Source organism: Dendrobates tinctorius, unplaced genomic scaffold (assembly GCF_039654945.1).
Source record: "Dendrobates tinctorius isolate UK_male_01 unplaced genomic scaffold, ASM3965494v1 ptg000062l, whole genome shotgun sequence".
Taxonomy (NCBI): Eukaryota; Metazoa; Chordata; class Amphibia; order Anura; family Dendrobatidae; genus Dendrobates; species Dendrobates tinctorius.
The window spans coordinates 15,750,340-15,767,066 of NW_027361730.1; the positions used below are offsets into that span (position 1 = coordinate 15,750,340).

Below are 16,727 nucleotides of genomic sequence, written 5' to 3' on the forward strand. Positions count from 1 at the left end.
CTGTGATCGCTTGTGCTATAAACAGCAATGCCACAGCTTTGCTGTTTATAGTAAATATAACAGTATCCATTGAAGCCCGGCCAAAGGCTGGATTTCAAAGTAATGACAAGCACAGAGATCTTCAACAGGTCCCTGGCTGTCATATATTCCCTTAAAAACAGTAATCTTTAATCAATTAATGAGGTAAAAAAAACACCCTCCCAGTGCAATAGACAATAATAAATCTGAACTCATCATCTTTCCTCCATCTCACAGATCTTCCTTACCTGACCTATCTATAGCAATTAATGACCTCACGCTTTCCCCAGTACTGGAAGTCCGCTGCCTTGGAGTAACCTTTAACTCTGCCCTATCCTTCAAACTGCACATCCAAGCTCTTTCTACCTCCTGTCGCCTCCAGCTCAAAAATATTTACAGAATCCGTCCTTTCCTCAACTCTCAATCTACTAAAATACTTGTGCATGCCCTTATCATCTCCCGCCTTGACTACTGCAACATCCTTTTCTGTGGTCTCCCTGCTAACACCCTCGCACCTCTCCAGTCCATCCTTAACTCTGTTGCCTAATTCATCTTTCTCCTCGCTACTCCTCCGCTTCTCCCCTCTGAAATTTCTTCACTGGCTCCCATTCCCTCAGCGTATCCAGTTCAAGTTACTAATACTGACCTACAAGGCCATCTATAACCTGTCTCTCCCATATGTCTCTGAACTAATCTCCCGATACCTTCCCTCACATAATCTCCAGTCCTCCCAAGACCTCCTTCTCTCCTCCACACTTATTCGCTCCTCACCCAACCGCCTCAAGACTTCTTCCGAATAGCCCCTATCCTCTAGAATTCTTTGCCCAACATGTCCGACTATCATCTACATTTGGATCCTTCAGACGGAACCTGAAAACCCACCTCTTCAAGAAAGCCTACAGCCTGCAATAACTCCGCTACCTCCTCACCACTATTGGAGATATCACCTCAACCAACACCGGAACTGCTGCAACCCACCAACCTACTGTAAGCCCAAAATGACAGGGTCCTCTTCCCTCTGTATCAGTCTGTCATTGTTAGTTTGTTTACTGTAAGGGTTATCTGTAATTTGTATGCAACCCCTTCTCATGTTACAGCACCATGGAATCAATGGTGCTATATAAATAAATAATAATAATAATAAATACACAAAAATAGACCAATAACCTATATTGACCCTACACTATCCTGCTATCCCTTCCTAGCAGTGGCGGTTGGCACCCTAATTGGTACGATTTTTGGCACCCCCACTCCGCGGCGGCTGTCCCAGACTAGCCCTGATAAACCCTAATGCATTATGGTTTATCAGGGCTAGTCCGGGACAGCCGCTGCGGAGTGAGGACACGAAAAAATCGTTAAGCATCGTTATGTTAAGCACTTGAATTTTCTTCCCTGGTCCTGAGGACGTTATTTTGACTTCCCTGGCTGTCATAGCAACAAATCAGCAACCCATGATCATGTCACAGGCGCTTGTCTTATGTTGGTAAGGGGTTAACTGACCACTGATCGGTAAATATTTACCGATCGGAGGTCATGTAACTCCTTAACGACCACCAATACGCCTTTTAGGGTATGTTCCCATGGTCAGTAAACACTGTGGATTGGCCGCTGCGTACATCCACAGCGTCCAACCCGCAGCAGCCAGATGTTACAGCAATACCATCTTCAGCTTCCCTGCGTAGACGCACATACGGCGTGTCTTTCTAGACTGCAGCATGTATATTTATCTTACGGAGACTGATCTCAAGTCACCCGTACAATGTTTTTTAACGGTGCTGAGAAATAAGTGTATAGTGCCCCCAGAGTCAGAATCTCTCTGGAGTGTCGGCTACCGGGGGGTAGCTGAGACCACAAAGAACATGATTTGGGTCAGTTTTTACTGACCCCAGTATTGCGATCGCCGTTATTAATGAAATAACGGCGACCGCAAAAACAAAAAGTCTGATTTCCCATTTAATTTCTCTCTCCTCCGATGTGATCGCACATCAAAGGAGAGAGAAATGGGGTCCTCCGATTCCCCCCCAGTAACTCCGGTGTCCCTGAAGCCTCATGAATCCCCCGTTCCTGTCCCCGGCATCTTCTTCCAAAAGAAAATGGCGGGCGCATGCACAATGGCACCCGGCAGCAATAGGAAATTTTTCCGATTCGTTCATTTTGATCACTGTAATAGACCCTATCACAGTGATCAAAATAAAAAAATAGTAAATAAAACCCCCCCTTTATCATCCCTTTAGTTAGGTAAAAATAATAAAATTAAAAAAAGTATTTATTTCCATTTTTCCATTAGGGTTAGGGTTGGGCTAAAGTTAGGGTTTGATTAAAGTTAGGGTTGGGCTAAAGTTAGGGTTAGAGTTGGGGCTAGGGTTAAGGTCAGGGCTAGGGTTAGGGTTGGGCTAAAGTTAGGGTTGGGCTAAAGTCAGTATTGGGCTAAAGTTAGGGTTGTTGTTATGGTTGGGATTATGGTAACAGTTGAGATTAGGGTTAGGGGTGTGTTAGTGCTATGGTTAGGGTTGGGATTATGGTTAGGGGTGTGTTGGGGTTAGGGTTGGAGTTAGAATTGGGAGGTTCCACTATTTAGGTACATCAGGGGGTCTCCAAACGCGACATGGCACCACCATTGATTCCAGCCAATTTTGCGTTCAAAAAGTCAAATGGTGCTCCCTCTCTCCTGAGTCCTGCCATGCGCCCAAACAGTGGCTTTCCACCACATATGGGGTATTGACATGCTCAGGAGAAATTTCACAACAAATTTTATAGCTCATTTTCTCGTGATACCCTTGTGAAAATAAAAACATTTGGTTCCAAAGTAAACTTTTTGTGAAAAATGTAAAATGTTCATTTTTTCCTTCCACATTGCTTTAGTTCTCCTGAAGTACATGATGGGTTAATAATATTCTTGAACGTGGTTTTGCGCACCTTGAGTGGTGCAGTTTTTTAGAATGGTGTCACTTTTGGGTATTTTCTGCTATATCGAACCCCCAAACTCACTTCAAATGTGAGGTGGTCCCTAAAAAAATGGTTTTGCAAATTTTGCTGGAAAAATGAGAAAATCGCTGGTCAACTTTTAACCCTTATAATGTCCTAACAAAAAAATATGTTTCCAAAATAGTGCTGATGTAAAGTTGACATGTGTGAAATGTTATTTATTAACTATTTTGTGTGACACCACACTCTGATTTAAGGGTACAAAATTTAAAATTGTGAAAATTGCAAAATTTTCAAAATTTTTGCCAAATTTCCATTTTTTTTCATAAAAAATACAAGTTATATAGAAGAAATTTTACCACTTACATGAAGTACAATATGTCACAAAAAACAGTCTCAGAATCAATGGGATAAGTTGAAGCGTTCCAGAGCTATAATGTCATAAAGTTTCAGTGGTCAGAATTGTAAAAATTGGCATGGTCATTAAGTACGAAATTGGCTCTGTCACTAAGGGTTTAAAGGTACTGTCACACTAAGCGATATCGCTAGCAATATCGCTATAACATGTTATAGCGATATTGCTAGCGATATCGCTGTGTCTGATACTTACCTACGACCTGCTCTCCCGCTGGTTATCGCTGATCACGCGAGAACGTCCTGGACTGTTTCTCGTTGTCAGCTTCCTGCGGCGCTTCCTGTGGAGAGACGAGCGACGAGCGTGGAGCCGGGTGGGAGGACGCAGGATCGCCTAGTGTGACAGGTAAGTAGCGACCCCCGTCCCCAGCGATGTCGCTGGTGAGATCTGCCTGTGTGGCAGCTCACTAGCGACCACTTAGCGATGTACCAGCGATCCTGACTGCGTCATATCGCTGGTCGGGATCGCTGGTACATCGCTAAGTGTGGCAGTACCTTAAGAACAGTTTACACAGGCAGACTGCCTTTCAGATGTGCAGTGAATGATCTGTAATAGATCACTTTGTCTACATAGGCAGTTGCCATTGTTCTCGGCAGTGCAGATCCTATGTACACAGGACAATGTGCTGCCGAGGACGATAATCTTTTGGGCCAGCTAAAAGATTATTTCACCTGACGAATGAGCATTTTGCTCATACGTCAGTAGAGTGGCAGCCTGTTTACACTGCACAATCATTGTTATATGAGTATTTCTAGAAGCAATCATTTAAGATAAACATTCGGTGTAAATGGACCATTAGATATTGCAAAATTAGTCAATACAGTCTTATCATGAGCTAGGTTTATCAGAGTCATTCATACAGTTTGATAAATCGGCGTATTTCTTGTCTGTCATGTCTAAAGGCCCCGTCACACTAAGCGATCTCGCTAGCGAGATCGCTGATTTTGTGACACATCAGCGATCTCGCCAGCGAGATCGCTGTGTGTGACGGGGATCAGCGACCGGCCCCCCTGCCAGTTATCGCTGATTGTGCTCGAGCGGCCTGGGCCGTTTTTCGATCGCTGGTCTCCCGCTGCCCAGCGCGCATCGCTGTGTGTGGCAGCGAGAGACCAGCGATCAGCGACGCTGGACGCTGGTTGCTAATGTAAATGTCGGGTATCCAGGAGTCGTGCGGCTCCTGGATACCCGACGATTACATTAGAAACCAGCGTCCAGCGTCGCTGGTCCTGATCATTGGGGCTGTCTATGTGACAGCTCACCAGCGATCAGCCTAACGATGTCCCAGCGATCCCATCTTGTCGGATTGTTGGTGGGATCGCTGGGACATCGTTTAGTGTGACAGGGCCTTAACTTAATACCCTTTATTACTTTGTACCAGAAAAGTTGGCATATATGTTGCTGCACATTAGGATACTCCCCTTTTTTAAAAAAATGAGCCACTTCAGTGAGGCCATGCCCCCATGATTGACAAGGCTTGTCAAGAAAGATAGTTTATTGATGCAAACTACTCAAAAAATTCTGATGCATTTAGCAGGATAAATATGCTCCAATCTGTTTTGAAATTTGGAATATGTTTTTGATATGATAACAGTGCCGCATCTACGGGCAGGTCCACCGATAGATGTGTAAGGACGTAGCGGGGACCCTCACGTGCCTCCTTTCTCCTTGATGCTGTTTGCATGGTCGTATGCGGCACCTCACTGTTTACTAATCTTCATATACTGTGATGTCATGTATTGTAATGTGAATGTACTGTTTACAGAATTAGGGTTAGAATAGGATATAGTGTGGTATAGAACAATAGTGGGGTAAGAATAGAGGGGGGCACATTAGTGATAGAGAACAGCATAGAATAGAGTAGAAGATATGCAGCACAGGGGTTAAGTGAATGGGATGGACAGCACAGAGCAGGGAAGTACAATCAGGATATTTCCTGATTAGAATCAGAAGCCTGGGCAGCCTGCCCAAGGGCAGGTCATGTGAGCAGTAGTGAAACAGAGTGCTACAGGCCATGGGAATGAAGCTGTTGTTGCAGTAAGGGGCCCCAGGCCGAGAACAGTGCCGACAGGCACCATCTCAACAGGAACATCCCCAGCAGGATCCAGGGTCTAAGATCGGGAGGGGGAGCAGCTGAGAAAGTGTTCCCGGCACCTCTTCCCATTGGAGCTGGATGAGGGGCTGATAAGGAGCTGGTGACAGGAAAGGCATGGATGGGACACAGACTGTCTGAGGATATAGATGGGACATGGACTGTCCGAGGATATAGATGGGACACGGACTGTCCAAGATATATCTGAGCTTGCCGGTAGAAGGGGAGCTGAATAGAAGATAGAGCCTGTCAGGACGGCAGGGAAAGATATGAGGATGACTCTGTGTTTGCCTTGTGCTGCCTATGTGATGAAAGTACTGCTGTCTAGTAAAGTTGCGTTGTTTGAAAAGACTTGTGACTCCGAAACGTTTTGTAATGCCGGAGTGACAGAACCTGAGAAGAACCTGGTAGTAAGTGTTTTGCTGGGCACACTGTACACACAGCAAGAGAGACATTACATTTCATCTGTGGGGTGCCAAGGTTTGGGAACCGTACAGATCGTTGCCATGACTACCACCCTGGCTGCCTTACAGATGCATTCTGAATGGGGCCAGAACAAAGCGATTTGACAAAATTCAGCTGCTCATTTCCTATAGAAGTGACAACCCTTCTAATAGCCATACATTATTATTAGAGTAGCTAGGGGAGATGGTAGAATCAATTTGCTGGTCTGCGATGCTGGAAGTGAGCCCTGCGAATCTCCTCTTCCCTAACAGCATCTGTGGCTCCTCTTTTGATTAGTCGGGTTAGGCCTCTTTCACACATCCGTTTTGCGCCGTTAGGCGAGATCTGGCTTTTTTTTGTAAAACCGGATCTGGCGAAATGCAATGCCGGATCCGATTTTTCCCCATTGACTTGCATTAGCGCCGGATCGCGCCGGATGGCATTGCGGTTCGTCAGTTTTTTGCCTGATCCGGCTACTTGTCTCATTCCGGCGTCTGGAAAAAACGGCTACTGTAACGTTTTTTGTCTCCGGCGAAAAAGCCGGAAGCGCCGGATCCGACGCTTCCGGCTTTTTGCCACAATGAAAGTCTATGGGCGCCGGAATGCGCCGGATCCAGAAAAAGATGGATCCAGCCACCGGATCCGTTTTTTAAGTCTGCGCATGCTCAGATCCAATTGGCCAGCCCCCAGGAAACAGATATAACCTGCTAGACGGATCCGGCAGAAAAACGGATCCTTTTCTACAGTTCTCCAAAATTTACGCCGGATCCGTTTTTTCTAAAAATAGCTGGATCCTGCCTGACGGCAAAAAACTGATGTGTGAAAGTAGCCTTAGCGTGAAGTCATCATTGTAGTTGGCTGCACATATGAGATGCTAGGCTGTCTAGTCAAAAGAGGTGCTGCGGGTGTTGTCAGGTAAGATGCAATTCACAGGATTGCTCACCAACAGTCACAGAATACTGACTTGATTGTTGAACCACATTCTTGCAAATTAATTCTCTCATCTCTAGTAGATAGCACCTTTTCAACCCCTTGTTACAATTAACCAAAATGGATACTGAACAGAGTGGACGGCATTTCCACTGCAATATCTTCTAACATATCTGTTCCAGTTTGTGCATTAATAAACATTATGTGAGACGAACCCTTTTATGAAAAAAAAAAACAAAAAACAAAAACATTGTGATGCAGCAAAGTAGCAGTACTTTTCTAATGTTGGCAAGTCACTTCCAAGTGAAGATTTAAAGGGCATCTGTCAGTAGGATCAACCCTCCTAAGCTGTCTATATGGACATGTAGGTTATATAAAGTGAATAAAATATGATGAATAAGATACCTTGATATCTGTAATGTGATGTCTTATTCCCGAGAAATCTACTCTCTTTTTCATGTGTAAGTGAGCTGTTAAAATCTATAGGCCAAGCACAGATTTCACTGAGACTATACCTCCAGAGCTTATTTTATCTGAAAGGTGGAGTTACCAGTGTGAGACATGCAGATCTGGAGAACAGACTGTCAGTCATTACATGTCTCACACTGGTAACTCCCCCTTTAATTTAAATTAAGCTGTGGACACAGATTTTCATGGAGATCAGTGTCCCCCCCATACGTCTTAACATCTTATTTACATATTAAAAAAATATAGGATTATCTGAAATAAGACATTGGATCACAGATATCAAGGTATCATTTAATTATACTTTCTGTGACCTACCTGCCCATATAGATGGCTCAGGGGGGTACTCCTACCAACAGATGGCCTTTAAGACTTCATTGATTTATTATTTTTAGTGGTTTATGATACTGAGTAGTATACAGTCCTATATCCTCCCAGTACTTGTGCTTACTGAATGCTATTATCTTTTTTCTTATAGGCTAATATTTAGCAACGGAGTGTGTTTACATTGCTACAAATGACAAGGAGCGCAGGCTCTATCTTATTAGGAGTGCAGCATCCTAATGTTTATAGCAGTCTAGCACACGATTAGATATTATATCTGCCCAAGTGCCCCGGCCCACCCTACATATATTTCTGCCTTGTAACGCTGCACTTGCTATGACAGTGATTGACATGCAGTAGATAGTAACATGGATACAGGCCAATATTTACTCACCTTTGCTCACCTGCTCTTTGCCTTGTTTCTTTAGATTAAGAGCTTCTTTTCAATGTGCAGTATTAAAGTTTCTTTCTTTATATGTAGGTGGTTAACTGTTCCGTCTTTATAGATTTCCTGCTGTCACAGTTCCTCTCTTACGTGAAGCGGCTGTAAAAATTAACTTCCTCCTCTGTGGTTTCTTTTTGCAGTGTTAAAACATCACGGAATGCTTCCCCCATATATTTTTCACAAAACATCCAATTAAAAGAACTCTTTTACAAGACAGCCCACTGAAATGTACAGTATGTAGCTAATGGAAAGGCATTCATTTATAGAAATAAACCTTAAGCCGATCGGAGGGATCCAGAATCATGGATCCCCCACAGATTCTATACTCTCTGAAAGGTGATTTAAAAAATGTAACGATTTATTCGCACTCAGAAGATTTGTCATAGAAAGTCATGAAAATCTACAGTATTTCATACCTTAAAATGGGCTGTTTGCAGCGTTCACATTCAGATGATTGGGACAACTGTAGGATGGTTTAAAAAAAAGGCTGTCAATCGCTTAAAAAATTGAGGAGTGTTGCCACATGAACCCAACTCTTACACCCCAAACTATCCAGGACTGCTATAGTCTTTGTTGTCTGCTAGGGGCTACTACAGACCTTGTTACGGAGGCTAACTGGTTAGATCACCTGGTCAAAGTGTTTCCTTTAAGCATTATCATGTATGTTCAAAGGTTAATTCTTGCCAGCTCACCGCTTTCATAATGAATTCTTCTCCCTCGTCTGATGTGCACTCATGGAATTTGGATAGTAAGAGATATAGTCCAGCATTCTAATTAATAATAATAATTTTTATTTATATAGCGCCAACATATTCCGCAGCGCTTTAGAGTTTAACAGTTTAAAAACACAACAGTCATAAGTAACAACGCTAACAATACAATAATTAAAGCAAAATAAGACGACCCTGCTCGTGAGAGCTTACTATCTACAATGAAGTGGGGGAGATACAAAGTACAGGTGTGTATTTACAATGGTGTATTTACAATGAAGGTCCAGCCATCTTGAGGGAGTGAAGGATGGATGGGGATAGTGAATGGGCTACACATGCACACTTTCACATAAAATGACTTTGATTAGTAAATGTGATAGGCTGTTCTGAACAAATGTGTTTTGAGGGAGTGCCTAAAACTATGCAAATTTGGATATTCCTAATATCTTGGGGTAGAGCATTCCAGAGGATTGGCGCAGCGCGGTAGAAGTCTTGGAGTCGATAGTGGGAGGTACGGATTAGTGCGGAGGTTAGTCGAAAGTCATTTGCAGAGCGCAACGGTCGGTTAGGCAGACATGAGGGAAGTGTCACGGGGCAGTAGTGGAAAGACAGGGACGAGGAACCAGGGCCTCTAAACTGCCCCTCAGGCTAAAGGAGGGCCCTGACTTTCCTTAACTTGGGGGCACACTTAATGGTAGTGAGGCCCAAGTCTCCGACCTGTCCCTGTCTCCTGTTTAGCCCTGAGCTAAACCCCCAACCCCCTCCCCAGGAGGTGAGACAGGGAATAAAGTGTACTGCACAAAAACCCAAAAGGAAAGGATTCAACAGAATGGGGTAAAACAAAACAACACTTAGCTTGCTCTGCTGCAATGCTCCAGGACAGCAGTGTTAGCTGTTGTGAGTTCATTTTCCCCTTCATTACTGAGGCCCGAGGAACTCCCTCTTCTGGTAAAGAAAGGTAGTGAGCCTGATTGTCAAACACCTGAGGCTGATGATTGTGACTGGCTGAGTGGAGTTACGGACTGGATATAATGCTGCCGACGCCCTTCTGCCCTGCGGGTGATTTCTCTGTGGGATCCTTGGAGACCAGTCTGAATTCCTGCTCCTCCAAAGCTAAGTTTGCTGCTCGGCCTTTTGCTTTTGTGCTTTGACTTTGTTTTTGCTTTGTTTTTCTGGATTTCTGCCATTCCCTGCTGGGTGTGCTGAATTCATTTAGCTCTGTCTTCTGAAAATACCTGAGTGCTGATTCAGTTTTTGAAGCTTAGCTGCTTCAGGGCCTTTTTCATATCAGCTGGTTGGCTTATGTCTTTGATAGGGTTTTGGCAGATTGCAGACAGCAGCCTTCCTTTCCTATCCAGGTAGTTTTGGGGCCCCGTCTTTGCTCAGTCTATCTTTCTGTCTGTGTTAGTATTTTCATCTTGCTTCACCGTCATTATATGTTGGGGGCTGCCTATTGCTTTGGGGTCTGCTCTGGGGCAGTTTAGATTTCCCCTTTCTTTCTTTAGGCCTATGTATTTCTCCGGCTGTGATCGAGGGGTCTAGGGCATCGTAGGAACCCCCCACGGCTACTGCTAGTTGTGTTGATAGGTTCAGGGGTCTGCAATCTGATAGTTGCCAACTTCTCTGGTTTTCTGGACTTAGCTTGTATTTCTGCTTTTGCCTCCTACGGTGACTCATTCATAACAGTTAGCACTTGAAAACAGCATAGAACTGAAGCACCACAGAACTCTGTCAGCTCCTGAACTCCAGCTTGGTTGGTCTCCAAAGAGGAACAATATCACCAACAGTTAGCTGGTGCACCTGGTGAGCTTATATAGGAAGGTGGGAGTGGTTTCCACCTGTCTCAACAGATAGACCAGCCATGCAATTACACTAGCGGCCACGAGGGGCAAAAACCCACCAGCAGACTAACTAAACTTGTAGTAACACCAGCGGCCACCGGGGGCAAAAACTGATATTAACCCCCGATGGCCTGAAAGGAAAAAAGGTTATATATGAGGATCCAATCTGACATGGATCCAAAAATGGATCGTGACAGGAAGAGATGTAGGGGGGGCCGCACTGTGGAGAGCATTGTGGGTGAGAACAAGTACTTTGAATTGGATTCTATAATGAATGGGCAGCCAATGTAATGATTGGTGAAGAGCGGACGAGTCCGAGTACCGATTAGCCAGATGGATGACCCTGACTGCTGCTTTAAGTATGGACTAGAGAGGGGAAAGTTGAGTAGCGGGGAGACCAATTGATAGAGCATTGCAGTGTTCCATGTGGGAGTGGATCAAGGCGAGAGTAAGAGTTTTTGTTGTTTCCATGGTAAGACTGGTCTGTAGTTGTTTTTGCAAGATGAGTCGAGAGGGGGTTTCTTTAATAATGGAGTAACAATAGAGTGTTTAAAGGAGGATGGGAAAATGCCCGAGGAGAGGGAGAGATTAAATATTGTAGTTAGGTGAGTTGTGACGACTGGAGAGAGAGACTGGAGGAGATGTGAGGCAATGGGGTCAGTAGTGCATGTAGTAAGACAAGAAGAAGAGAGGAGTCTGGAGACTTCTTCTGTGATGGGATCAAATGTCGAGAGTGAGCCAGGGGAAATGCAGGGAGGGATGGGAGTCACAGCACTTAGTGGTTGGGAGCGGATTTCCTGACGGATGTTATCTATTTTCAATATACAGTGGGAGGCTATGTCTTCAGCACAAATGTCTGTGATAAGGGCTTGTGCTTTTGGCTTGAGGAGGGCGTGAAAGGTGTCAAAAAGTTTCTTGGGGTTGTGGGATAGTGAGATCAGGGTGGTGAAGTAGGTCTGTTTGGCAAGGTGAAGGGCAGAGTGATAGGTTCTTAACATAAATTTGAAGTGGATGAAGTCTTCTGGTGTGCGGGTTTTCCTCCATAATTGTTCAGCACTCCTAGAGCATGGCTGGAGCAGTCGAGTTTGCGATGTGAGCCAGGGCTGTTTTACTCTGTGTTTGGAGGTTCTGAGGGTGAGGGGCACTACTTGGTCTAGGGTGCTTCTGAGAGTGTCATTGTAGTGATGAACATCCACATCAGGACAGGAAAAAGAGGAGATTGGGGACAGTAATGAGTGTAGGGAGTCTGAAAGTGTATGAGGGTTAATGGCTTGTAAATTTCTGAATGTGTGGTAGGTAGGAGTGTGCTGGGGTGTGCAAGGATTTGTGAGCATGAAGGAGAGAATGTTGTGGTCAGAGAGGGGAGGGGTGAGTTATTTAGGTAGGAGATTGAACAGAGCCGGACAAAGACCAGGTCAAGGGTGTTACCGTCTTTGTGTGTTTGAGAGGTTGAGAGCTGTGAGAAGCCGAGAGAAGTGGTTAGTGATAGAAGCTGGAATGCAGATGTGGAAGTGGGACTGTTATTGGGGATGTGAAGTCTCCCAGGATAAGGGTTGGGAGTTCTAAGGACATGAAGTGCGGCAGCCAGGCTGAGAAGTGGTCAAGGAAGTGGGTGGGTGAGCCTGGGGGCCGGTATATGACTACTACTCTGAGGGAGAAGGGACATAAGAGCCTGATGGTGTGGACCTCAAAAGAAGGGAATGAGAGTGATAGAACTGGGGGATGACTTGGAAAATGCATTGTTGGGACAGTTGTATGCCTCCTCCACCACCAAGTCTGTTTGTGGATCTCGGGGAATGGAAGAATTCTAAGCCACCATGGGAAATGGCAGCAGGAGAGACAGTGTCAGAATCCTGGATCCAGGTTTCAGTGAGGGCCAACAGATTCAGAGAGTTGTTCAGAAAGCAATTGTGCAGGAAAGGAAGCTTGATACATACAGACTGTGGATTCCAGAGGGTACAATTAAAAGAGGGAGATGAGGGATTGCAAGTAATATTAATAAGATTAGTGTGGTTTCCATATGAGGTAGAGTAGGGGTTGAGGTTGGGGGATGGTAGACCAGAGTAGGGGTAGATGTCCTCTGAGATCAGTAGGAGTAGGAAGATGAGGAGTGCATGGGAGCTGTACATGGGTGAGGAAAGTATAGAGGGGCTGATGTACATAAGTCATGATGGAGGAGGGATGGGGCGGTGAATGTGGATGGCAAGGGAACACAGGAGGCTATAAATAAAGCACATGGATAAAAGGGAGAGCAAAGTTTGATTTAACTGACTCCTGCCCTGACTAACTGCCACAGAATAACTGCTTTTGTATGATGCTTAGCTAATGCGATGCTTTGCTGAATGTGTGCGACCCCTCACAAGTGTGTTCCCCTTAGAATGAATCTAAATTTATACACCACACTACAGGGCCAAGAGAGAGGGATTGTGGGAGCTGGTTTGTTATAAGTTAGCTACAGCTGCTCAACACATCCTGGTATTGGATAGATGCTCAAAGACGCTAGTCCTGATCACATCTCTATGCTATAGCACCTCTCCAGTGATTCTCCCCCATAGATATACAACAGTAAGTACTGAGAACAATGTAACAGATGAATTATAGCAAAGGAGTTGAATGAAATGATTACCAGTACAAAATGCTTGCTGACATGGAATAGAGTGAACACATGCAGGATGGATCAGTGCAGGAATTGAATGAAATGATTACCAGTACTAATTCTACAATATAAAAACTCGCATTTGTTTCAGAAACATGAAAAATATAAAACGGCATTAAAACCAACGCATTTTGGCTTTAGACTTTGAATGCATTGACTCTTAATGGTTGAGATTGCGGTTTTAGATTTTTCATGTTCTTTAAATAAACGTACTGTAAATTTCTATAGTCAAGGTCAAAACGCATTGACGTTTAACGCTGGAGATTATGGTCACTTACAGTACAGATAAAAACTTGGGCACACCTTCTCATTCAAAGAGTTTTCTTTATTTTCATGACTATGAAAATTGTAGATTCACTCTGAAGGCATCAAAACTATGAATTAACACATGTGGACATACATATACAGTATTAACAAAAAAGTGTGAAACAACTAAAAATACTGTGTTTTATATTCTAGGTTCTTCAAAGTAGCCACCTTTTGCTTTGATTACTGCTTTGCACACTCTTGGCATTCTCTTGATGAGCCTCAAGAGGTAGTCACTGGAAATGGTTTTCAGTTCACAGGTGTGCCATGTCAGGTTTAATAAGTGGGATTTCTTGCCTTATAAATGGGGTTGGGACCATCATTTGTGTTGTGCAGAAGTCTGGTGGATACACAGCTGATAGTCCTACTGAAAAGACTGTTAGAATTTGTATTATGGCAAGAAAAAAGCAGATAAGTAAAGAAAAATGAGTGGCTATCATTACTTTAAGAAATGAAGGTCAGTCAGTCCGAAAAACTGGGAAAACTCTGAAAGTGGCCCAAGTGCAGTGGCAAAAACCATCAAGCGCAACAAAGAAACTGGCTCATATGAGGACCGCCCCAGGAAAGGAAAACCAAGAGTCACCTCTGCTGTGGAGGATAAGTTAATCTGAGTCATCAGCCTCAGAAATTGCAGGTTAACAGCAGCTCAGATTAGAGACCAGGTCAATGCCACACAGAGTTCTAGCATCAGACACATCTCTACAACAACTGTTAAGAGGAGACTTTGTGCAGCAGGCCTTCATGGTAAAATAGCTGCTAGGAAACCACTGCTAAGGACAGGCGACAAGCAGGAGAGACATGTTGGGCTAAAGCACACAAGGAATGGACATTAGACCAGTGGAAATCTGTGTTTTGGTCTGATGTGTCCAAATTTGAGATCTTTGGTTCCGACCACCGTGTCTTTGTGCGATGAAGAAAAGGTGAACGGATGGACTCTACATGCCTGGTTCCCAACGTGAAGCATGGAGGAGGAGGTGTGATTGTGTGGGGGTGCTTTGCTGGTGACACTGTTGGGGATTTATTAAAAATTGAAGGCATACTGAACCAGCATGGCTACCACAGCATCTTACAGCGGTATGCTATTCTATCCGGTTTGAGTTTAGATGAACCATCATTTATTTTTCAACATGACAATGACCCCAAACACACCTCCAGGCTGTATAAGGGATATTTCAACAAGAAAGAGAGTGTTGGGGTGCTACGCCAGATGACCTGGCCTCCACAGTAATCAGACCTGAACCCAATTGAGATGGTTTGGGGTGAGCTGGACTGCAGAGTGAAGGCAAAAGGGCCAACAAGTGCTAAGCATCTCTGGGAACTCCTTCAAGACTGTTGGAAGACCAGTTCCAGTGACTACCTCTGGAAGCTCATCAAGAGAATGCCAAGAGTGTGCAAAGCAGTAATCAAAGCAAAAGGTGGCTACTTTGAAGAACCTAGAATATAAGACATATTTTCAGTTGTTTCAAACTTTTTTGTTAATTATATAATTCCACATGTGTTAATTCATAGTTTTGATACCTTCAGAGTGAATTTACAATTTTCATAGTCATGAAAATAAAGAAAACTCTTTGAATGAGGTGTGTCCAAACTTTTGGTCTGTACTGTATATTGAGCAAGGAACAGCATAAAATTAAATAAAATCAATTCTTTACCTACTATTGATTTGTTTATTCTGCCTCCCAAAAGATCGCAGTAAGGCGCACACTTATCCTACACTCTGCGCTCTTCGCTTACATCAGTGTTTCCGTGGAAATCTCTAAATATGTTTCAGACGGAACCGCCGGCGGATTCCCTACAGCTGTGCTCAAAAGTTTATATACCCCAGCAGAATTTTTGCTTTATTGGCCTTTTTTCAGGGAATATGAAAGATAACACCAAAACTTTTTCTGCACTCATGGTTAGTGGTTGGATGAAGCCATTTATTGTCAAACTACTGTGTTTTCTCTTTTTAAATCATAATGACAACACAAAATATTCAAACGACTCTTATCAAAAGTTCACATACTCTGGTGATTTTGGCCTGATAACATGCACAGAACTTGACACAAATGAGTTTGAATGGTTTCTAAAGGTAACATCCTCACCTGTGAGCTATGACAAATGCCAGGAAAATTTTTCAGGATGCAAAGAAAAACACACAAATAACTTCAGCTGAAATACTGGACTCTGAAAACTAGCGGAGTGGATGTTTCAATATGCACAATAAGGAAGCACTTGAAGAAAAATAAGCTGCATGGTCGAGTCACCAGTAGAAAGCAAAATGACCCTGATCAAAAGTTCACAATGTAATTATTTTTTCTTCATTGCCCAATGGCATAAATTTCTGTGACACACCTGTGGTGTCAATATGATCACTGCACACCTAGATGAATTCATTGAGAGATGTAGTTTGTAAAATGGGGTCACTTATTGGGGGCTCTCCCATTAGGTCATGGCACCCACAAACCTTAAGAGTAAAATCTCCACTAAATTATGATGCTCCTTCCCTTCTGAGTTTTGCACTGTGCCTCAAAATTAGTTCCTAATTACATGTAGGGTATTTACTCAGGAACAATTGCACAACAAACTGAGAGTTCCATGTTTTCCTATTATCAATTGTAAAAATTAAAAATTTGGGGCTAAAACAAAATTTTAACAGTAAAAATGTAATTACTCTTTCTTCATCGCCCAATTGTATAAATTTATGTGAGGCACATGTGTTAACATGCTCACTGCATAGAATCATAGAATCATAGAGTTGGAAGGGACCTCCTGGGTCATCTGGTCCAACCCCCTGCTCAAAGCAGGATTCACTAAATCATTCCAGACCGATGTCTGTCCAGCCTCTGTTTGAAGACTTCTATTAAAAGAGAACTCACCACCTCTTGTGGCAGCCTGTTCCACTCATTGATCACTCTGTCAAAAAGTTTTTTCTAAAATCTAATCTGTGTCTCCTCCCATTCAGTTTCATCCCATTGCTTCTAATTTGTAAAATGATGTCACTTATGGGGGGTTTCTGTTGTTGTGACACCTCAGGGGCTCTGCCAATATGACAAGGCACCCTCAAACCATTCCAGCAAAATGTGAACTCCAATATAGTACTTCTTCCCTTCTGAGCTTTGCACTGTGCCTCAAAAGTAGTTTTTGACCACATATAGGGTATTGGTGCACTCAGGAGAA

At 43.6% G+C, this 16,727-nt stretch overlaps 1 protein-coding gene across 3 annotated transcripts in view; it reads right to left on the reverse strand.

Annotated features, from left to right (window-relative positions):
- Positions 1 to 8,669, reverse strand: part of LOC141092946 (hematopoietic lineage cell-specific protein-like) — a 109,719-nt gene extending 101,050 nt beyond the window's left edge. The window contains exons 1-2 of one of the 3 annotated variants that reach the window (XM_073579319.1): positions 8,654 to 8,669; positions 8,472 to 8,518 (exon numbers count right to left, since the gene is read on the reverse strand). The gene's annotated coding sequence lies outside the window, so the exon portion shown is untranslated. Of the gene's footprint in view, positions 1 to 8,004; positions 8,427 to 8,471; positions 8,519 to 8,653 lie in introns of those variants that run through there. The other 2 variants (XM_073579317.1, XM_073579318.1) reach the window with 2 other exon arrangements.
- Between the last annotated feature and the right edge of the window lie 8,058 nt (positions 8,670 to 16,727).